Here is a 25,961-nt window from a genome sequence, read left to right as displayed (position 1 = left end):
TTGTATTTTTTTTTTTTTTTTTCAGATATCAGGAATCCTCTTGTTTTACCCATGTATTGCGAATAGTCAAGGAATATTCGTTATGACAAGATTAGTCAAGGATACGGCACAAAACAAATCCAATAATATCTAATAATTAACTTCAAATATTGACAATTTTGAACTGAAGATAACATTAATTTCTGAAAAGCGCAAAATTATCATTTCCGACAAGCTCATTTTCACAATCTTTTAAAGCTTAAATATAATTGTTTGTCCGTTCTTATTTGTATTCAAAAAGTTCATTATTGAAAATGTCACTGACTTTTAAACACACAATGAACGGCCTATATGTAGGTCTTGCTTGTCTTTTAACGATGTGTATGCACTTTTTCTCGTTGATAGCATTAATTCACAGCAGCGGGATACTAAAAAATTATGGGTAAATTAATTCATTTCACAGCTGCACTGGAACAACTCAGACAATGTTCGTTACGATTGACAATTAACTCTTTCAGTCTGCAAAGAGGGTAAATGGATTACATTTCCTTTTTTACTAGAACTATTAACATGATTAAACGTCGGAGACAATAAATATGTGTTTTTAAATATACTGCTGTATTGAAGACCCATTGGTTGCCTTCGGCTGTTGTCTGCTTTATGGTCTGGTTGTTGTCTCTTTGGCACATTCCTCTTTTCCATTCTCAATCTTATGGACTATGTAAGAAGATTTTTGTATAATTGCCGATGAAAAAAAATCTCCACCAGAGACCAAATGCCGTAAAAGTTCGCAACTAAAGATTACCGTATGGCCTTCATCAATACGCATAGCCCATGTTGAATTTAACTGCGGGTAATGATAGCCGAAGTCGGTATATTTGACAAAACTATGTCACTTGTCAAAATGAAATTTTACAAACTAAAAAATTCTGACTTGCATTAACCTTCAAAGATATTTATCTGAACTAAAAAACTAGAAAATATGTAAAAAGCAAATATGATCTCCAAACTAGTTTAAGCGTTAACCGTTTGTGTCGACACTTCGTCTACAATTGTATCCCTATAATCATAATAGACATTCACCGCGATATAGCATTTTGTATTGATGCGTCGTAAATCGTAAACACCAATCAATCAATCAATCAAAATGGACAACAACAACATCAGATATTTCTTCAACTGCCTGTGGTGATTCGAAAAGATTAACTTTGTTTGGCAGTTTTAACAGATTCTATCACATTTTAGCTAAATTTATCCTCCCAAGCGTTTGTCTATTCGTCAATAGATATATGTAAAAGACCATGGAGACTAAACCGATATTCCATCATCGCCTGAACTATCGGGTTAATCTGTTTGTATCAAGTCTCGTTATCACTGTAACGATATAAACCAATATTTACGTACAACTCGTCTTATTCCTGAAAGAAGCAATCAGGTATCAAGCATTGGAAACGTATGCCGTTACGATAAAATTATTTTTGCAAATTATTGGAAAAATTAACACTGTTGCTTCGTGAGTTGTTACAACGGAATTTATTATATCGTAAGCACGGTAAGATTTTAGGTTTTTTTAATAGTTCTATTAAAATTAAACGTCAGTTTGAGCAATTGTCGTTACTTATACGTCCGTCTTCGTTAACTGTCTGCAAACTGTATTTCATAATTTTTTAACTTCAGAAAAATATATTTGAATGTCCGTTGATAGGTAAAAAATTTTTGTTATTTTAATTCTAAATAGCTCTACTTTATCAAAAGGACAGTTTGAGAAATTGTCGTCACTTTTGTGTCCGTTATCGACGACTCTCCGCTCTATATATCTTATTTTTCCTCTTAAAATATTGTTTTCGACTAAGGAAAAATGTATCTAAATGTCTGTTGATAGGTTAAAATGTAGTTTGTTTTTTAAATAGCTCCACTCAATTGAAGGTCAGTTTGAGCAATTTTCATCACTTATGAGTCCGTTATTATCAACTCTCTGCTAACTATATTATTTCATTTCCTTTAAAATACTATTTTGAAACTTCAGAAAAATCTTTCAAATAATAGGTTAAAATTTAGTAGTTTTTTAAATACCTGTACTTTATTTAAAGGTCTGTTTGAGCAATTGTAATCACTTTTTCGTCCGTCATCATTATTTCTCCTCAAACTACTTTTCATCATCTCTTTAAAGATGCTTTTTTGCTACTTCAGCAAAATCTACACAAATTTCCGGTGACAGTCCCAAGTCGGTCTTCAATCAATCAATTGATTGGCTGTGACATTTTTATGTTTCTTTTAATTATTGCGTCTTTCCAAACACACTGTCAATTCAAACTGAGATCGGAATTTGTTTCGATGAAATATTTTTGAGAAAAAAATTGCACCAAATCTGAATTTGAGCAATTTTGCAAGTTCTTTCAAATTTAAAGTTAGAATTTTGAATAAATACACTATAGGAAAGAACAAACATATCGAAAATGACTATGACACATCTATCGTTTTTTTTTATTTTTGATATTCCTTTTTGAAATAATTATGTCGTATGATTTTTACCATTTTAAAGTTTAAAGAAATCAAGAATGTTTTCATACATGTTAAAATTAATTAATAGGGACAACAAAACATTAATGCAATGAATCCTTGCTTATTTATTTTAAAAAAAAAAGCCAATTGAAAATCAGGCCACAAATCTGGTATAACTATGCAATTGGTAGAGCTTTACATTTACCATTAAAAACTCTCATTGTTATAAAACAAAAAACAAATAGAAAACTTGCCATTTTTAAAAAAGATACCATTTCAACACAATAATACTGAACATGAATGTTATTTTTTTAATTTAGTCTTAAAAAAATAGTCGAAACGTTCAAATTTATAACAGATGTCGTCGTTCTAAATTCGAAAATAAAGATCGTCCAATTCGCCGTTTCAGAATCTAATGCATCCTGGGTAATATTTTCAAAAGTGTACACCAAAACGTCCTGATTGGTTAAAAATGTCATAAACAATGGAAATTTAACCAATGACATGACGTTATTTTCATTTTGGGGTACGAACAATGAAATTACCCATGATGCTTTAGATTCTGAAACGGCCAATTGTTGTTTTTGACAACACACATTTCATCAAAGTCGTTTTGACACTTATGACGTCATTAAATAAGACAGTGTATATAAATTTCTTCCATTGATACGAGTGGATTATCGGATTTATCCAATCGAGATAGTATAAATCCGATAATCCACGAGTAACTATGTAAGAATCTGTAATAGGAAATATATTCAAAAGTAAAATCATGCATGTACACAGACTTCGATACTAGAGAGTAGAAAGTCTCGTTTTAAATTTAACTGCTTACTTATTTTGAGCACGCTTTCAATAACTGCAAACGTTTTTTATATGCATATCCTATTATTGCGATAAACCTTTGTATTAACAATTGTATACAAAAGCATATACAATGTAAACACTGTTTTCAGCACTTTGGGTGTGGGTTGTTGTCTCTTTGACACATTCCCCACTTCCATTTTCAGATTTTAAGTTATAATTGTTTTGGATTTTTATTGATTAATAAGTGGTTTTAAACAATCGTATAGTTCAAACTTTGATTTAATTCAAAATTTGCCTGACTAACTGACGTTCCAAATTTTTGTCAGTAATGTACAAATATTTTTCATTTGATATTCTTATATTTTATCATTTAATTTGATATGTTTAATACTCTGTCTTACATGGCTCCAGATGCTCACTGAATGAAATCTCGTTTTCATGATATATTAAGCTCGCGGGACTTATAAACGCTATGTAAATATGATAATAACTGAAGAAAAATATAGTGTTAAAAGCTTTCTTTCAGCATGCATAAAAAAATAGAAATTAAAGCAAAATATTAATTTCTTTTGATCAGGCGGTTTCGAAATCTTTTCGAGGTAAATATTTGAAACAGGTGTTTAATATGTCTAAGCGCTAGTGTGAAGGAATTTGTCTACCATGCTACTTGTTAATTCAAATAAGATCCACCATTACGAACTAATGATACTTTCCTTCATCAGGGAAGTTCAGTACTGAAAGTTTTGAAAGACAAAACATTTGTAATGTTTAAAAACATAAATACAAATAAATCAAAATTAAACACTCAACCCAGATTTATGTCAACTTTTATTTATAAATAATATATATAAACAAATGAATTTCACAAATAGCTATTGTTAAAACTGAAATCCTCTCAGATGTAGCGTACCAACTTCCATTTAGATCTTACATACAACATCGACCATTTAGTTTTACTGCAATTTGTCTTTTCGTTCTTGATTCTGGTTTCTCCTTTATATAAATCTCTACACGTCTTCTTTTTTTTTGACACAAGAGAATGACGTTTAATGTCAAGAACATTCATTTAGCCAAAATTCAAAATCAAAAGAAAAAAGAAGTTGCAGCTTATTTCTTGTTATTAAGAATATCTACTATAAACCAACCGTGATGATTTATATACGGTAATTTCGCGAGAAGCAAAAAAAGTAGAAACATAAATCGTTCCGAAAAGACAAGACTTGGTTCTTCTTTTTCTTGTTAATGAATTATACATCAGTACAGCTAGCAAAGATATATATTAATCATTTTTTTTGTAGTCGAAAAAACGAAAACAACGCGAAAAAAATATCACCGAAAATAAATGTTTCAATGATTATAAATATTGTAACTTTAACACAAAAGAATGCATAGATATTTTTTTTGTGTAATCGTTTAAGAAATAATGCACCCTGGGTAATATTCTTCAACACCACACAAGAATGATATCGATGTTAATGGCTACATACATGTATGAATTCTACCACCGCATTAAATGTGAAACGATATTTCCCATCTACAGAGAGTTTAGTTTTCATATTTAAAATTCGAGACTTACCGAGAGTTTTAAATAAATAAAATTTAACTGTCAAGAGTTGAATAAATATCGTATTGCACGAGATATGGTGATAGAATCTGTTTGTCTGATGATTTTTAGACGATATGTTTACAAAATTATTCCTTCTGAATATCCAATGGTCTGCAAAAATAAGTCTTCTTTCGTTGCAAAGCCATCAGACATGGTCGAGTTTTTGGGGGTTTTTTTTCCGTGACGTCCCAACATGAAATTCAGAGGTAAATAAGAACTGTTGACGTCAATCCAATGATTAACAACTGAGATCAAAGAAACTCCACGTTCTATAAATGAAAATAATCAACAAATCTGCTAAAAATAGTAAAGTTTTGTTATAACGTCACTCTTTTACCGTGACATTGTTTTATTCCTTGTTTAAACGAACAAAACAACTAACTTAGATTCCGTAACTTAATGCGGAAAGTGTGATTATTAAAAAGGACCTGAAGATTCAAATTGAAAATAGTTAACTAAGTGGTGATCAATCTTGATATTTATTTTCTTCAATTTATTCTATTTCACCCGCCATATAAAGCGTAGGAAAGAACATACATAACATGCTGTGTCGGAATCCATGTTTTCTTTCATTTCTCATTCAAGTAGTTACAGACTTACTGCGTCATTAAAAAAATATCGCCTATATCTAAATATTTGTTTTTGTTCAATTTCTTCTATGACAACAACCATATAAAGCGTAGGAAAGAACATATACCATGCTGTGTCGGAAACAATAAATGTGATCCTTGTTTTTCACTCATTTCTCATTCCAGTAGATAAGGACTTACTGTGGATATCTTTATTAAAAAAAATCGCCTGTATCTAAATATTTGTTTTCTTTAATTTCTTCTATGACAACAGCCATATAAAGCGTAGGAAAGAACATATAACAAGCTGTGTCGGAATCCATGTTTTCATTAATTTCTCATTCTAGGAACTTGCTGTTGATATTTTCCTCATTAAATCATTCTAAAAAGTCTGTGACAAAAACATACCCACACATAAATAAAAACCACAAACAGTTACGTACACAGACGTTGGTTTGAGGTCTGAGGAACTTAAATGACTATACACAGGGCTAAGAGAGAACAAACCACTTCAGGGTCTCAGAATTGTCAAGGCTAGAGTTGATAGAATGTAATTATTTTTCCAATTAGAATAAACAAAATATGTCTCACAATATTGATTTGTCTTTAGTACATTGTAACTGGGCTAAAATATTATCCCTTATTTATTTGATACATTGAGGTACTTTATTAACGGAATTTCTATTAGTATCCATCTGATGATTTAAACCTTTTTTTCAATTTTTATAGTTTGTTCATATGTTATAATGTTAAGCCACTGTTCAAGGTTAGGGGAGGGTTGGAATCCCGCTATCATGTTTAACCCCGCCATATTCTGTATGTTTGTGCCTGTCCAAAGACAGGAGCCTGTAATTCAGTAGTGGTCGTTTGTTGATGTGTTACATATTTGTTTTTCACTCAATTTTTAAACATAAATTAGGCTGATAGTTTTCTCGTTTGAATCGTTTTACATTTTCCATTTCGGGGCCTTTTATTATAGCTGACTTTGCGGTATGGGATTTGCTCATTGTTGAAGGAGCTTCGGTGACCTATAGTTGTTAATTTCTGTGTCATTTGGTCTCTTGTGGATAGTTGTCTCATTGGCAATTATACCAAATCTTCTTTTTTTTTTTATATTTGATCAAAATGTCAGCCGTTTAAATGATTCACATGACGACGATGAAAAGGTGACCGCAGTGACGTCCAGTTTTTACAATAAACTCCTGATAAGTTACTTTCAGTACATTTCTCAGTTGAGAGACCCTTATCATACAGTCAGGTTTTGCTAACAGTGGTTTTAATCAATCAATAAATGGTTCAAACAACTATTGTAAAAAAATGTAAATATCACGGGAGTGAATATCCTATCAATATCAGATTAGGATTTTACAGACAAAAAGGCTATGTCGATTGCTTTGATACAAAACCTTATAAGTGCTATACAAAATCTGGTGTTTAGCACATTATCAAGTTGCAACAATTTTACATGACAGCAATCTGCTGAAGCAAAACAAGTATGCTGTCAATTGTAATTAAGAATTTTCTGCAGTTTCTTGTTTTCATATACATTGCAATGTAATGTCGAACTCAATATCAATTTATTGGGTCTTGTTAATAATATTTCAATAGTATATGACGCACACCACATTGTTTGAAATGCTGCTCGTGGCAAGGTGCGTTCTGTTCCGATAACTTATTTGTCTCATAGTCAATCAAACATCTTATTTTTCTATTGTTGGCATGCTTACCAAACTTCCTTTTTTCAAGTTTCCTGCAAAATGTAAGTGTTCTTCACCGATAATAACCAGGTTTGCTCATCAATAAAAAGCGGTATCATGACACACATGTAGTTAATGTTGCCTAGTGTAGTGTTTAAAGCCAAAAACGTATCAACAAGTCCTTGGACACGATCTAAATATCAAAGTAATAAGTATAGATTCAAATCAGAATTAGAAGATGTGGTATGATTACCAATGAGACAATTATCCACTACAGTTAAAATGGAGTGATTATGACAAATATAGACAACTGTACGGCCTTCAACAACGAGAAAAACCCGAACAATATAGTCGGTAAATATAAAAAAAAGAATATGTGGTATGGTTGCCAATGAGATAACTCTCCGCAAGAAACAAAATGAAACAGAGATTATCATCTATAGGTCACCATACGGCCTTTATTAATGAGAAAAGCCCATATACCGTAGTCATCTATAAAGGTCCCAAAATGGCAAATACAAAACAATTCAAACGAGAAAACTAACGGCCTAAGTAAGTTTAGATTAGGATTTTACCGAAGACGAACTCTAAGTCGATTGTTTTGACACGAAACCTTACAAATGCCAGACAAAAACTGATGCTTAACACATTATCAAGTTGTAACAATTACGCATAGCAACAATGTGTTCAAGCAAAACAAGTATGTTGTCAATTATAATTAAGAATTTACTGCAGTTTCTTGTTTTCATTTATATTGCATTGTAATGTCTGACTTAATTTATTGGTACATGTTAATCGTGTTTCAATAGTGTATGACGGACACCACATTGTTGTTAAGGTGATTGTTGGGGGAAATTAGGGAATGGTTAGAAAAGAGATATATCTTTGCAAGAGTTGTAAGCATGTTTTTTTTTTTTTTTTTTTTTTTTTTTTAAATTGTTGCAGTATCTTCTAAACACCATCTATTTTAGTTCTCAAACAACTAGCTAAATATAACATACCGTTGAAGAATTGTCGGTGGTACTCGAATAGTTCAAAGGTCCATTACGAAGTTGAAAAAATAAACATTTGACACCGGGTATACGTTTAGGCAACACAAGTTTACCGATGAACTCGCGGTGACACACATAAACTGAGAGAATCCAATGTACTCCAAAGAGAGCGAGATTGGGCTCATCGACCATCTAAGTGTCTTGCCATTGTTGCCAGACGAATTCACTTAGTCAAAATGTTACAAACGGAAATAGAACATAATCGATGAACAATGTGAATTGGAGGGTGAGAAATAAAAAGTAATGATGGAAAAAATTATACTATACGCACGAAATCGTGCATTATAAAAGTTTTCATGTGTAGAGGGTGTGATATTGTGAAATCAAGAAATATCTATAACTAATTTTATAAATAAATTTAATATAAAAGTTTCTGATCAGAATATGCTTGGTCTTTGTACCTTCCGAGCAAGCCGAAAAAGCTTGTATTAAAAGTATAAATACGAAACCATGTCGAGTCAGAAAGGCGACATTGGAGCTAATGGAATACGTATTGATAGTGTCTCGTTTCTACTCAAAGATAAACTTAAGTTAGCAGTTGACTTTGTGGTCTTTTTCGTGATAAGATCCAATGAATAGGAAAAATGTCAGATGATAATTGTGCAGAAATTATAGAGAAAGTGCACAACGTCACAGAAATTATAGAGAAAGTGCACAACGACAGAGAAATTATAGAGAAAGTGCACAACGTCATAGAAATTTCGTGTGATAAATGGCATTGTTCGACCAAGATAATTGCTGATTGTTTATCTGCAGTTAACCACAATGTTAAAACATTAAAAGTTTAAGTAAAGTTTTCGATTTCAATTAAGGGCATGTGGTGATTTTTTCTTTCATTCTATTCGAATTTAAGATATTGTTTTTATTTCTCAAATATCCGTCCTTGAGAATCCGTAATTGATCGACAGATTCTCCACTTGAAACTGAACTCCTTAGAATATAAGTATGGTAAAATCTGAAGGACAATACAAACATAACTCCGTGTCAAAGTTAACAGTATAGCGATATAATTCTAATCTTTAGTCAGATTATGAAGTTTCAATGGAATATTTAAACCCCCTGTAGATCTGATCACTCCTAATGTGTTTATGCAACAAAGACGTTTTAAATATCATTTCTAAATTCCTTCAATGACAGTTCTCACTGTGGTTGATTTAAGAGCCGAAGGTTTTTTTCTTCTATTTCTTGTGGATATATGTCAATCGTTGAATGGCTGATTGATAATGTAATTAGTGCTCTCTTTGAAAACTTCAGTGCGAAATAGCTTCACCACAGTGAAGGTTTATTATTAAAATCTTTAAAGCAAGAGAAATGTTGTTTTTTACAAAATAAAGGAAAATGTTAATACCATGAATACTTAGTCTATAATATTAAGTTTACTTAAAAAAAAATATAGACGACATACATGCATAGATTAAATATAAAACGATATTGAACGTCACAATGAAACAAAAATATCAATATGTATAGAATATATTATGGTGTTACATAATTATATAAAAATTATTAAAAAAAATTAAAAGAGAAGTAAAAAGCGATTAATTAAATCTAAAATGAAGACGTTAAGCCCCAGTCCCACTAGACCACGATCGCACGTGGGCGTGGTGGTAGGGGTTGATGTAGAGGCCGAGGAAGCTCTGATAGTAACGAATCTTGATCAAGTAGTTATGTCGGACCGACCAATCCGACGTAAATTAAAACCTATTGCTGGTCTATAAAGCTGAATTGACGATATTTTAGTGAACGATAGCAGAGATGACACAGATGTGTCAATATATATATAGGAAGATTTGGTATGAGTGCCAATGAGACAACTCTCCATCGCCAAGTAACTATTTTTAAAAGAAAACCATTATCGGCCAAGGAACGGCCTTCAACACGAAGCCTTGTCTCACACCAAACAGCAAGCTATAAAGGGTCTCCAAAATTACTAGTGTAAAACCATACAAACGGGAAAATCAACGGATTAATCTATATGAAAACGAGAAGCATGGTTGAGCCGTAAGACAAAATGAACAAGAATTCCCAATTACATTTGTACATACAGACAAACAAAACCTTGAGATATTTTATATATTTAATGTGAAAATGACAATGAGAATGATGTTCGTAGTATGAACGTAGTCAGGTCGTAAGAAGAGCGTGATGAGGACGACAAGGGCGTGCTAGAATCGTACTATGGTCGTGAATAGCGTGGTATAGTCGTAGTGGAATCGTAGTTGGGTCGCAGTGAGAACGTGATGGTCGTAGTGAGGTCGCAATAACGTCGCAAAGAGATCGTAGCGCAGTTTCTCTGAATAAAATCACGCTTTCGCTACGCTCTCGCTACGATGGTACAGCGACCTTTGCGATCTTACTACGATCTAAGTGCGCTCTCACTACGCTTCTACTACGATCTGATTTCGCCACGACCGCACCACGATTGTTTGAACATGTTCAAAGTTAAGCCCCAGTCCCACTAGACCACGATCGCACCACGCTCACCACGATCTAAAATAAATTTAGATCGTGGTGAGGTCGCGGTATGAGTGGCATGAAAATGTAAATTATACCACGTTCTCACCGCGCTTATTCTGCGACCTCACTACGCTTTTCAAGATCTTTCTACGCTCTTCACGTTCTCACTACGACCATACCACGAGTTATCCGATTTTAACACGATCTTACTGCGATTATAACACGTTCTTACCACGATTATACTACGTCCATAGCGCGATCGTACTGACGGCGTGCACAAAGCTGAGTCCACAAACGTAACGTCTTCAAATTACTAAAACCATTTACGACGTCGGCATTTCCCCCCAGAAAACAAGTTACGTTCTCAGCAATAACGTCAACATCGTGTTCCATATCAATACAGTTCAATTCCTTCCATTTCTGATTAAATCGTAGATTTCTCGGAAACAATACAGTCATGCCACCAAATTCTACCAGAACACGTGGGCATGGTGGTAGGAGTTGATGTAAAGGCAGAGGGAGCAAAGTAATCCTGATCAAGCAGAGATGTCGGACCGACCAATTCAACCTAAATTACAACCTATTGCTGGTCCACAAAGCTCAATGACGATATTTTAGTGAACGATAGCAGAGATGACACAGATGTGTCAGTATATATAGGAAGATGTGGTATGAGTGCCAATGAGACAACTCTCCATCCAAGTAACAATTTATAAAAGTAAACCATTATAGGCCAAGGTACGGCCTTCAACACGGAGCCTTGGCTCACATCAATCAGCATATAGGACCATATAAAGGACCCAAAATATTACTGGTGTTAAACCATTTAAACTACGATCATCAAAATTTGCATTTTTTTCACAGATCGTAGTGCGATCGTGGCCTAGTGGGACTGGGGTATTAGCCACACTGATCACGATCTTGAAGACCTCACTACGACCGTGATACGACCTTTCTGCGATCTACACGATCGTACTACGATCATCAAAATTTGCATTTTTTTCACAGATCGTAGTGCGATCGTGGCCAAGTGGAACTGGGATATTACCAAACAAACATCATGGAGACAAGGAACAAAATTTCACAAAATACTATATATATACACAGTGTACTAAAACACATAACGTATCAATAACTGAGAGCGTAAGATCATGTGATCCATAAAGGTAATCAGTTTCTGCTCCGTCACCGGTTCGCACCTTACTACCAGTGCCATTTGTTTTTATTATTCAATCTTTTTCTTGTATACGCATTAAATGAATACATGTATAGCCTTATGGAGGTTCTTATCGAGTCTTGATATTTTTAAAAGGAAATACTAACAGTCAACTCAGTTCGTAATGTCGATAGTTTACTAAAACTAGATAGATACCGAAAGATAAATATGTCTGTTTCTTATGTCACTGATTCGAAACTGTTTTAGTTCCGAAAGCAAAATTGTATAAACATGAGAAATGTTTCACCATTATATACGTCTTCAACACCAACTTAATGACTTTGTTAATTGGTTTTAAGCATCGATAAATAGTTTTGAAAAATATGACCTTTAATGAATTATTTGTCTTCTGTTAACTTTTTCAATAGTCGGTTCATTTTGTATTTTAAAAAGTTCAAAAAAGCATTTAATACCAGCACGTTATTTCCTGTGAGCAATCCAAATTAGAAACAAATGTTATGAATTCAAATATCTAGCTATAATTCATAAAAGGAAATTAGAGTTCTGAATGGAATTGCATTGCTTTTTCTATTAATTAGCCAATTTCTAGAATATAAATTCTCAAATTGTCATAATTGTTATTACAGAAAACTTCTTTACTTATTTATAATGTAAATGCCGTGTCAAATTTTATGTTGGAAATTGACACAATGCGCTTGCTGTATAATTGATTTTGAATAATGAAGTACCGACAGTTATTATAAATACCATTTATAGAAATATTGCCTTGTGATGAGTTCTTAAAATAAATTGACCTTAAATCGAATTAGCCTAGTTTAACAGTTACAGGGATCGTCAATGTCTTCATATTTTTCTTCTTATTGTTACACATTATAAATCTTTGCACGGTCAACAATTTATAAAGCAAAACAAAGCTGGGTCAAGTCCGGAAACCGACAATAGCTGTCATATTTTAATCTTAAAGAAAGTGCTAGTATGATTAACTATGCTGACGTCAAACTGTTTTTGGATTCATCATGTCGTTTGAATGTTGTTTCAACTTGGTTAAAAAGTGGAATAAATCTTATTACTTCAAACCTGGTGCTAATATTGTAAATAAATGCAAAATTGTCAGGCAAAACATTTAATATTCCATGATGACTATAGGATATGGATTTTGTTTATTATTGAAGGCCAAATGATGACCTAATAGTTGTTTACATCTCCTTTGCCTTTTCTGCACATGCTCTGTTTGATAAGTGTCTCATTGGCCAGTATACCACATCTCGTTATTTTTATATGTATCTATAGAACATCGTGTGTTCAGCCTTGATTTTGATCAGCTTACTAATTGTCAACAAATCGTAGAGCATGTTCAAGCATGCATTCTTTTTGTTTTATCTACTATGCATAAAGATATTTATTTATTGTCTTGTCACTTTTGCCTATCTTCTTATTTTGTTTACAACTCAATAATGATAATCAAACGTAATGCATGTTGAAGGGTATGCTATCTTTGTTATCAACTACAGGTATCTTTATACTTATCTATTGGCTGGTTACTTTTGTTAAGCTACTAATTTTCTATACATCTTACTTATGCTCATCAAATAATAATGCATGTTGAAGTATTTATCACTTTTATCAACTATCTACGTGTTTGCTGTGCATGTAAGTCATATAAAAATCCTTTGATCTTATAGCAATGCAGATTATTTTGAAAGGATAATTGATGTGCAATTTATGCCGAATTACTCACTAAAAAACTGAATATTAAGTTTGTGCTGAAAGTTTGACTCTTCATTTGTGTATATAGATAAATTTGTTAAGTGCAAAAATTACCTTATAATCATATGCAAAACATAAAACTTCATTAAACATGAAATAAAAAGTAATTTAACCATGTCACTTCAAAATCCTCGTAAAATTATCCAGGGCATAGACAGATCATGTTACCCCCTTCCCTCTAAAAAAAAAAAGGGTTCATTATTGTGTTAAACACAGTGGAAATTGGTTACTTAAAGACAAATTAACTATGCATACTGCAAATAAACTTATTAGTATATACGTCATTATTGTGGCAAAGCAATATAATTCATTGTACATTAATGGATATATTCAAATATGCGTTATTCAGTTAATCTAAAAAAAAAATTAAAAAAGAAACCTACAGTGGATGTTATTTTATCTGCATGGCGGTACCATCATTAGAAAATCATTTAGTAACTATTTGATTCTGATTACGAAGACCTAATCCCAAGTAACTTTTCATGTAATTTTAATAGTTACCTCGTAACATGCAGGTTTTAATAGCGTTACTTGAAATTCGATTTTTATATTGAAATCTTTTTATGCAATCGTTTGATAATTCCAACCAAAGAGCAGAAAATAGCTCAATACCATAAATATGGGTCTTAATCAATAAAAATAATGGGATTTACTTATAAATTTTTATGACCAAGGGCCAAGGTCATATACGATATTGAGGCTTTGAGACGTCACAAGATGGCGACAGGGGCTAGTCGAAACATTTTACCAGTGTAGAAATTTTTGTATTTTTTTGGATTTCAACCGAAAGATGTCACAGCAAACAAGTACAGTATGTTCCCAGATGTTATTTGAAATCAATTCATCAACAAAAACAATATTTATTAATGGCAAGTAGTAGTAAGAAGAAGAATAAACGAAAACGAAAACAAACAGGGTCGCCATTTTCAAACAAAAAGAAAAAGATGGCTGACAAAAAAAACTCAAAGAACTCAAAGAGTAAAGAACAAAGCCCAGCTTGCTCCATACCTCAAACACCACAAACTAACCAGGAAACGAGCCAGTCACCTTTAACCAGTAATGTTTATTCTGCTGCCCACCAAACATTGTATGGTTCTTACCCAGGCTATCCGTTTACACCTTTTCAACCACCAGCACCCCATACTACACCAGCAAATATGATGCAAAGTCATCATCAACAATTGCCGCCTGCTATGATGTCCTCTATGCCACTATTAACACCATCACCATACCAATACACAAATCCAGACTTAAATAAATTTATGTGTGAAGTGACAGAAAGACTTAAAAAATTAGATATGCTAGAAGACATACTAAAAAGGGTTGTCTCCATGGAAACACACTGCATGAAAATAGACTGTGAAGTTTCTAACATGAAAGAACAAATAAAGACACATACTAACACTATCATGAACATTGATAAAGGGCTAAGTGAAATGTCAAACAGAGTACAGAACATGGATGAACAAAATTACTTTCTATTTGAAGAAACCAAACAATTAAAAGAGAAGGTAATAGAACAACAGTCAAGATCTATGAGGGAAAACTTGATATTTAAAGGTGTCCCAGATGAGTACAATCCAGAAGAGGACACTGAAGCAATTCTTAAAGATTTTATTAAGAGTGAAATCCAAATAGAGGAGGAAATAAACTTTCATGTTGTCCATAGACTTAAACCAAAACAGGACAAGAGTCCAAGGGGCATAGTGAAAACTAAAGATAAAACATTTTGAATGTTGAGATCATTCAAGTTTCCGTTCTTATTGCTCTTGGTATTTGCTTGTAAAACTTAACTGATCGAACATTGGAATTATCAAACGATTGCATAAAAAGATTTTTTACTCTTTTTTTATCTCATTATCTGAAATCCTGGATAAAAGAAAAAAACGTTTCGGTTAGAGTTTGTAATTATTGATAATTTTCCGGACTAAAATCCAAAATAGGTCAGACATGTTGCATGAAGTCAATCCTGTTCGTTTATGTTACTCTTCAGACAAACCAGTATTTTGAGTTTTAAATATTTCCTTGGCCTTCCGTATCTTTAGTAAAACTTTTTCAAAGAATTTACAGCATTAGTACGTACAATTTGATATGTCTGTTAAACTTTCCAAAAATATATTCTCATGTTTTCTAGACTATAATAGAATTTGAATAGTGTATATACAATTGTCTCGAATTGCCGATGATGTAGATTATTGTCTTCCAAGAGTCTGAAATATTAAAAATCTTTTCAAAATTGTTGCAGGTTCTTGGTAAAATTACTACTATTATCAATATGACCAAGGCAATACTACAGTACTGTAACAGCCTATTTACGGATTTTGTCATCTTTTCCATATTGTTTTTATTTTATATATTGTGTCAATTGACTATGGCTACTGAGTGGGAACTAATACCAATCGAATTGAAGAATTATCTCCGGTAATCAGCGGAAATTGCTGGTAACGCAATAAACAGCAACCTTTTGTAATTTTGATCAAGTTTAATGACTAAGTCACAAGTGAGCGACTGATGAGAACGAGATAAGAAACAATTTATTGTTAAAACGGTCAACTTGATTGGCACTTTGATTGTAAATCATACAAATTTGATTTACTTAAGCCAGACGGGGTTTGTAAACGTCAATTAAACGTAATTGAAAACAACTGCGTGACATCGAGAACTAGTATTTAGTATTAATTATAACCCGGATGTGAAATAATGACATAAATAAGTAAAGACTCCAATTAAGCGTGGAGTTTGCTATTTTAAAAAGTGGACACATAATACACTGTAACTCTTACATAGCATATGTTATAGTATTTTCGTGTTCGTAGATACTCTGAAGTCGCTGTTTTGGAATACTCTTGATGTTATTTAAGTTAGGAAACCATTTCAAATTAATTATATGGTTTGTATGTATCTCCTTTACATTCCTCTTTCGGTTTTTTCCTTATACGGATAAAGTTTTTGTACTTTTTCAAATAGTTTAGTCTCGAGCATCACTGAAGATATATATTTATTGTGTAAAATGACACAATTAATATTAAACAGATACAAAAATCCGTCTAATAGATACATTGTACAAGAGATTGAAAGGGGAAACTGTAGTGTGTTTTACAAGCTCTTGGCCATAGGAATAAGAAGACTTATTTTACTAAAAACATACACCAAAATTGAAATTTGCGGTTATAAAACTTAGGAAATCTTTAAAAGTTTACAATCAAGTTTCCTTAATATGTTAATTCATAGATCGTTATTTATTCCCTTAAACTGCTTTACTTTTGATTGCAATTGGCCAATTTATAAAAAGAATTGTAATATATAGTTTTGTCTGTACCTGATTAAAAAATGTGTCAATTAAAGTGTTGTTTTTTTTGGTCAAATTGGATCTTGGGATGAGATTGTGTTAGAATTGGAAATCATCAATTGTATTATATTATCCCCAGCCTCCTTTTTCTTGTCCCCTCAAGTTTTTTTCTGTGGTTCCTGTTTCTCAGTCTCTTGAATAGTTTTGTATGTCGTGTTTAAAAGACTTTCATTGTTCATTGTTTCATCATTATTTTCCTATTTACCATGGCGTTGTCATTTCTTTTCCAATATCCCTTTTGTTATATTTCGACTCTTTTTTTCGAAATGTCAAGATTTGCTTTCAAGAATGTGAACGCTTATACATGTGACCAGAGACGTTAGCCAATAAATGATTCTCAGAGGTGGCTCAAATCCTTATTTGGTTTATACATGCATTTTAACATCGTCTTACAGGAGCATGTATAGTCGAACTTTTTAAGTTGCAATATTTATGAAACGATTACGTGGAACGACCTCTCTGTTTGAAAAAGTCTTATCTACTATATATTGTTACAAAACAAAGCTCTGATAAACTCATTTCTTCTACTTCCAATACATTAATTGCTCGAAGTTATCATTGCTTGTGATACTTTAATTCTCGAAGTTATCATTGCTTGTGAATCTTAATGCGTAAATTATCATTTTTAAACTTATTTTGCGATCTCAAATAACTAATGAATGAACATATTTACATAAAAACTGAAATTGATACATTTCTGATAGTTAGTTATCATATAAAATACTACCTAGTGTGAAACATAGCTATGTTATAGTTTTGCCACGTGTTTCTCTTGCTAGTAATTGATTGGCAGGTCTTCTGTCATGCGACATACATGTATATCTACGTTTTGCAGCTGATTAAACATATGTCAATAGCTTACGAACCAATTGCTGAGCTTCCATTAGGGCAATGATGCATCTATCTGACTAGTTATAGTACTACGGAAAATCACCTTTTAAAATATCAAAAGGTTAATTTAAAAGCACTAGGTATACATTATTTATTTTAACAATAAAATAACGTTGCTTTAAAAATACACTATTTGTTGAAGCTTACTAAAATACTGTCATGCTGTCTATGTTGTATGATCAATGAGATAACATACCAAAAGGGACCAAATGAAATTGATGTAGGCTACTACGGTCCACCGCGAAGACTAAGCTTCAACATTAGCAAAACAGAGTAAGCTTTACAAAAGGCTCGGACGTGTATTTTTACATAATAAAACATTAAAAACCAATGGCATAATTTATAGACATAAGAAGATGTGGTATGAGTGCCAATGAGACAACTCTCGATCAAAGTCACAATTTGTAAAAGAAATTAAAATAGTTTATATAAACCATTATAGGTCAAAGAACGGTCTTCAACACGGAGCCGTTATAATGTCAGTTTTAATAAGGACACATGGTTCATATAACAAGGTTGTGTGTAGAACCTTTTCCTAATTATACCTTTTGTATTATGTACCTTTGACTACTCATTTTTCTTTATTTTCGATTATTCAAAGTTCATTTCAAACAAAAAGTTGTCATGTAAAATCATTTTTTTTACTCTTCAATTTCTAGGAATAGAACAGCGTATGACGGTGAAGCTTCATATTTAAAGACCAAACAATCTCATTGTTACATCCGGGAACTGACGTGAAAATTACTTTCATGTGAATCAGTTCTTGTTCATTTATCTTATACTGTAAATTGAGAAATTATTGCGAACATTTATTATTGCGATCTTGTCAATTTAGACTAAAATGCGATTTAAATGTTTGCGATATTGAGAAAAAAATGTTTTAATACATAATAAGTCTGTTAGCAGCATAACAGTTCTACCAATTGTGCTCATTTCTAAGGAATTATATAATTTGATTTGAAAGGAATTTGTTATTAGATTATGCACGAATCTTCGGACTTCCGTGATTGCACATTGTAGTTCTTTGGAGTGAATTTTTCTTCTATAATCTACACGACATTTGTTTTTTCACAGACGTAAGCACAAAATAATTCCATTAGACTCACAATAATAGAAATTGGATTATGCAGATTAAAGGAAATACGTTTCTTTTCTGGCTTCTTAGAAACATTATTCTTTGACAGTCCAGTTCAAATCGATGAAGAGTTGATTATGCAGTTCAAAACTAGATGACATTTCTCGAAGAAATATTCAGCAAACATGAATAATTGAACACGGCTGTCATTAAAATAAGTTCTGATAACAATGCATACTGTAAATTCTGAAATTATTGCGATGTTTTAATTATTGCAATAAATGCGACAGGGTCATAATCGCAAAAATTTAAAACTCGCAATTTGAAATTTTATATATATGTCATAATCGCAAAAATTCAAAACTCGCAATTTGAAATTTTATATATATAAATGCGATTATGACCTATTATATATATAAAATTTCAAATTGCGAGTTTTAAATTTTTGTGACAACGATGTGTGAACAAAACAGAAAATGGGAAACTAGTCAAATACAGGATGGAAATCAGACTAAAATAAACAAGACTCACGTGTGCACACACCCTTGCTATAGGTTATCTAGACCATATGGCGTAAAACCAAAAAAACAAAAAACACCATGAATGATATATGTACGAACATAGCCAAATACGGAATGGGAATCAGACAAGATAAAACTAGACTCACGCGTGCACACACCCTTGCTATAGGTTATCTAGACCATATGGCGTAAAACCAAAAAAACAAAAAACACCATGAATGATATATGTACGAACATAGCCAAATACGGAATGGGAATCAGACAAGATAAAACTAGACTCACGCGTGCGCAAGCCCTTTCTTTTGGTTATTTAGACTATAATTAATAGTTATCCTCCAAGGACGCGGTGTGTCAGTGTAAGATCACCCCAATGGCCGGAGGCCAAAGGTGATCTAACACTGACACACCAAGTCCGAGTGGGATAACTATTTTACATCCCAGCTGTTTTAGATTAGACGAAAAACCATTTCCAATTCATAAAATCTAGTTTAGAACGCCACACAACGATTACAATATACTTTATATATTACTATATGATGTATACCCTTATGACCCCCAAACACGATGAGTAAATATCAAACAATGTCAACTCGCCCCACTTGCCAATCGGCCAACACTATATCGCCCCTTTATAATAAATCGCCCCACTTTTGTTTACCGACTCGCCCCAATTTTGAAAATGTGTAAAATCAAATTCAACAGTCAGTCTGAAAAGTCACTTATTAACGCAGCATGCATAACAAAGAAACTCAAACTGGGGTGATCTGGTAGGGGTGATCTGGTAGGGGTGATTTGAACCGGATCACCCCTACCAGATCACCCCTGTTTGAGATCTGAACCGGATCACCCCTGTTAGAACAAAGGAGCTGGGATGTAATGACGTAGATCAAAAAATACAAACCATTAATGATACAATGATACATGTACTCACAATAGTCCGCGCGAACAATTGATCCTTCCCTTTGAATTCATGAGTCTATGTAAAAATCTTTATTTGGCTTTTACCTCAGGGTTGTCATAAGTTTTATGCCTTCTTTATTATTCATTTATTATACATTGAAGAAATAATCGATTATTTCAGGAATTTCTTCATCTAATTAGTTTTTAAAGGAAGAATGCGTGAATAAAAACGGAAATAAACGTTATAAAGGTCCAACTCTTAAGCTAACTCTCATATTGCGACTTCTCTGCCCACATGTAGAGTATAAATAGAACCTGCTGCTAAAAGTGCAAGCGTGCAGCCTAATGGTGTCAGTTTGATCAAGCTATAAAATATGATTGTATGTCACAGAGAAATTATTTTGAAATAAAACAAACAATATTTCCTTTCACTTGAATTGGCTATATTTATTCCACAAATTAAAGGAATATAAAACACAACAGTTTTTAAAAGAAAACGCATGCAAATATCCGATAAAAGAGTTTTAATACATATAAAATGCCAGAAATATCGCCACATTATTAGGAATTGAAAAATGATTTGTTTTCCCCGATTTTTTTAAGTGAATTCTTTTTCATTACCTCCGGTAAGTCAGTGTTTAAAACATATTTAGACGTAGCAATACATACTAATATTTTTGCCTTAATAGTACATTAAAAGTATTTTATACTAAGAATATACAAGAATGCCACAAAGTATCGATAATATCATCTAGTATAACACGTAGTATATTGTTAGTCTTTTTTCTCTTGGACGTTGTGTTGAGTCAGTGATTTTTGTAAGGTCTCTTTGGTTTGTTTTCGCTTTGTTTCATGCTGTGTTCTTTGTTGTTTGTCTTAGTTTTTATATATTTGGTATTTGCATCGATCCCGTTGATTCTCTGTTTTTATCAATGGCAAATTTATACTGCTTGTATCGACAAAAGAGCAAATGTTAACGAAGAAACTATAATAAGAAGTCCTTCTAGATCGTTTATAAGCCGTGGTCAAACAAAATACCAGTTAAAAACATTAATCTGAAGGATACAAATTCTAATCTCTAAGGGTTTCGACACGATATAGTTTCACGACTACCTAAATAATACCTAATGGCTAAATAATCGTAAAATACTAATATAGACAGAGATTAAACCTTGATCTTTTGCATGACTTAAACATGACTAATTAATTTGTTTTGTCAGAGGCAGTATAAATCTAAGCTTTCGAGCTAATATAAAGAGGCAATATACTTCTATGAGCTTACAAACTTATAGAAATGCTGACAAATGAAAAAAACAGGATTTTGTTTTATAAATGTTAATAGATAAGAAAAATACCATTGTAAAATGTACCCTTCCCTAATCACCTTATCAAACCATTTTTTTGTTGTTGTAAAAACCTATGAAATAGAAGAACAGAAATACAATGAAATCAACTGTAAAGTAATTAGTTTGGTGATTTAAATGCTTCTTCTTTCGCTCTATCTACACTGGCTGTATATATATACATATATACTTTCATTACTATGAAGCAACTCCATGAATAGTTCGAATAACATGATCTTTTGCATGGCCGAACTTATTCAATTTGTTTACAGAATCTTGATACATTAAAGGAGAAAAATGTAAATTAGCGAATCAAATTGAATGATAAAAAAATATCCCACTACAAGTCATTGCAAGACGTATTGACTATAAACTTTACAAAAACTAGTCTCTTAAGGAAGAAATAAAAACAAGAAGGACAAATCATCATCGTATTTGCCTTTTAAATGTTATTTAATTTGAAAAACGTGTGATACTGGATTATTCGTATATTAATTCTACCTTACATCAATATTTATAAAAATTTGCAATAATTTAAAAGTTTAAAGTGTCAGATTAAGACGTAAATCTGATTCATAAAAATCTTACATAAACGCTAAAACGCCTTAACTCTGGATCACTTGTTGTTCAACTGGATGAACTATGTTTCAGCGGATTAGTTTGATTATCGTAGGTTTACCGTCTGATTGTCAAAAACTGTCAAATTTACAACTTTACGACCATACTTGTACATGTAAACATGAACAGCGCATGACTGTCATGTATACTCTAAGGAAGATAAGTTTTCCATTGTGATAAGAGATTAAAATTCTAAACATGGAATCAAACACCAAGCCTACAATTAATTTGGCTTGCTTAGTTTTCATAAATTTGACAAAATATTAACATCGATCCTTTGAAAAAAAAATTAAAAAAACATCCACCATACACTTTATCGGAAAAATATCATTTGATATATATATAGCAGTTTGACAAACACTAATTTTTCCTTATCAATATAATCTGATTAAACGTTCAACTGATTTTTAAAGAGTAATCACCTTGTGGTATTATGTACAATAAGAAAATTCGTTTTTCTATTATAACATGTTTTCTATTGAAGTATCGAAGAAATTTACCAATATATAAAATAATAAAATCAAGTGAAAATTTGCATTTAATTATAATACAATTTTTCCTATGAATATTTATAAACAAATTGTCATTTTATTTATTTAATAACTAAAATGAAACAATGCCATTTATTCTACTACATTTAAGAGATAAATCTAACGACTTTTATAATGATTGTATTTACATGTATATGGCATGGATTTAGCTCATTGTTAAAGGTCGTAATGCGACTAATAACTGTTTCAATCGACGTTATTATCATTTTTGTGGAGTTGTCTCATTGTCAATCCTACTACATCTCTTTATTTTTATACACAAAATTATTGATCAGAAAATATATAAATATTGAGAGATGACTTCACACTGTATGGCATATGTTTATTCTATTAGTGTTTTATATAAGTTTTTTCGTATGTGGTTAGTATACAAGACACATAAGTTTTCTATATCTACGTAGACGTAAATAAAAGAAACCAACAAATCTGGCTTAAAGACTATATTTGACTAAGTTCCGCCATGTCATGAATGAAGTCCAGCAATAATTAACAACAAGAAAATGTACAAATTACCAATCCAATAATAATTTATTACAAGTGAACAAAGGAAGGAAGTCTATATTTATTGCGGGCATCAAGTAAACAAACTATCCAATACTTTCTACAGCCTTGATCTAAAACAGATTTGTATTAATTTACAATTAATTCGTCATGTTTAATATAAAACTGACAGTTTGTCAAGTTCTCGTTTTTCTTTTTCAGATATTGTGTAGTTCTGCACTTCTGTGACATACTGCTATTCGAAAGATATGGAAGGAGAGGAGCCGAAAGAAAATGAAACAGACATCCAAATTGCAATTGGAATCATGTGCGCGTTTTCTGTAATTGGAGTTATTGGAAACGGTTTAGTTCTTTATGGATTTACACGTGCTAGATCAAAGTACACATCCACCATTTTTATTCTTACGCTCGCCGGGACAGATTTCACAACATGCCTGATAACAATTCCCGCCACAGTTGCAATGGAATTGAACAAATTTGAAATGGAACATGATATTCTCTGCAAAATATTTCATTTCTTGACAACAAGTACTATTTCATTTTCAGCTCTAACAATGGTAATGATAGGAATTGACAGGTATTTCTGCATTTGTCGTCCATTTATGAGAGTTATGACTGTATCACGTGCAGGCGTTCTAATCTGCATGTCCGTAATCATTGCCTTTGTAATTGGAATATTTTCATGTCTTAGTTATGGAGTTTATAACTATGATCCGCATAATTTGACATCTTTGCTCAACGACACAACAACAATAGATCCGGATCTTTCTCCCGAAGAAATAAAAAACAATTTAATGAAAGCTCATGATATGTACAAAAATGAATCTGGGTTACACAACAATACCGACGAATTTAAGGCACTTATTGTTATCTATGGTCAATGCTATTTCAACCATTTAACATTTGGAATAAAGGGCGCACAAACATTTAAAACAATTCATTCGGCATTTTACGCTGTCTGTGTCATTGTTGTTACCTTCATTTATTGCATAATATATGGTTTCATTTTAAAACGACGCAGGAGACGATTACGCAATGAATCATTTCCGTGTTGCACTTTCAAACAAAGTCCCATTGGAGAAAACGACAATACCGAAATAGTTTACCTTGGAAATGATGCTACAACACAAACAGAAGACATAAATCTAAACGAATCGTCATGTTCCGGAAAATTTAAAAATGGATTTACCGATCGCACGAAAGGTGTCTTACACAGCAAACTAGAGAAGATCCGAATGAACAATATCAAAACAGCATTGATGCTTTCAATAGTGGCGGTTATTTTTATAATTGTATTTTTACCTGCATGGTTGATGATGCATAATCTCATTGATTTTAATGTGACAATATTTTATTTATATTTTACGTATAACGTCAGCAATCCGTTTGTGTATGCTTTCATGAATCCTGACTTTCGGAAGCAGATGATTGACATATTTAAAACATGGCGGAAAGTACCCTGATGTAGACATATTTTGTAATGGTTATCATAAACTGAATATGAATATAGACAATCTAAATATATCTGACTTCAGCACTCACAAACACGACATCTTAAGACAATTAATGTACCATTTTGTTCATGCGAAGAACCACACTAAAATGAACTCCTTGTGAATATACCGTCCAGCATAAAACTTCAAAGTGTAAACAAAGTCATACTATTGAAATAGTGCAATAACTTTTGAAATACCGAATCTGAGTGAAGCCAATTGTTCACTTGTAATTATTCGGCCATTCTCGGGCGTACCGAGAACGACCGAGCTGTAACGATTATTTTTTCGTTAAATAATCATCAAGCAAGTATTATCATTACTCAGCGTAAAACACATTAAATTCAATATATTTAGTTGAAGCATACCAAGTAAACTTTATTTAGCAGTTTGATAGTTCCGGACAAATTAAACGAGAGCAGCGAGTTGTACGAAATGTGTTCGATCTAAACAATCTGATAGAATTTTTTTAAAACATTTCTTTCTTTGAGTACTAATAGAAAGATATTCCATACTGAAAAAGGCAGACCGACAGATCTTTTTCAATTGGATGTTCACTAATCGAGCTTTTTTATTTTTTTATTATTCGATTTTTACATTTACAAATACCACATTTGTAACCCCCAAAATAACAAATTTAATTAATTAAAAAAATTTTTTTAAAGAATGTTATCTTTGATTTGGTCAATGTTATCTTTGATTTGGCCCAGTGTGTTCACATTTTTGAGTTTTAATGTTGACCCCTATGGGGTTAATTGAATGTTTCTAAACTGAAATAAATTGACGTAAGACTAAATTGTTAAAGTAACGTTTTACCACTGTTTGAAGAATGCATTGATCTAACCTTTTTATCTTGTAACTTAAAAGGGACCAAATGGGATCAAGCTTGAATAGGAATGTTTTGTGTTGCATTACTATTGGCACTCAGTGTATATTTGAATAAACAATGAATGAAATTGCTTATTTATTTCAGTTTACTTCAGTCATCTCCATTAAACATTTTTTGCCTATAGGTAATATGCCTATCGTAATGTGAATGTGTTCCTAAAGTTGTAATTCAGTGTCTGTATTTACTCATTTGCTTTCAAAATAAATTCGTTGCCATA

General features: G+C 32.2%; 1 long non-coding RNA gene across 1 annotated transcript; it reads left to right on the top strand.

The window, feature by feature from the left end:
- Window positions 1–1,143: 1,143 nt before the first annotated feature.
- LOC139500768 (uncharacterized) lies at window positions 1,144–25,961 on the top strand. The gene is made up of 2 exons (XR_011658358.1): window positions 1,144–1,531; window positions 23,564–25,961. It is a non-coding gene; the product is annotated as an uncharacterized lncRNA (long non-coding RNA).

The sequence above is a fragment of the Mytilus edulis genome, chromosome 13 (assembly GCF_963676685.1).
Source record: "Mytilus edulis chromosome 13, xbMytEdul2.2, whole genome shotgun sequence".
NCBI classification, from domain to species: domain Eukaryota; kingdom Metazoa; phylum Mollusca; class Bivalvia; order Mytilida; family Mytilidae; genus Mytilus; species Mytilus edulis.
Note: the sequence above shows the minus strand (reverse complement) of the source record. Positions and strands in the feature narration are given on the sequence as shown.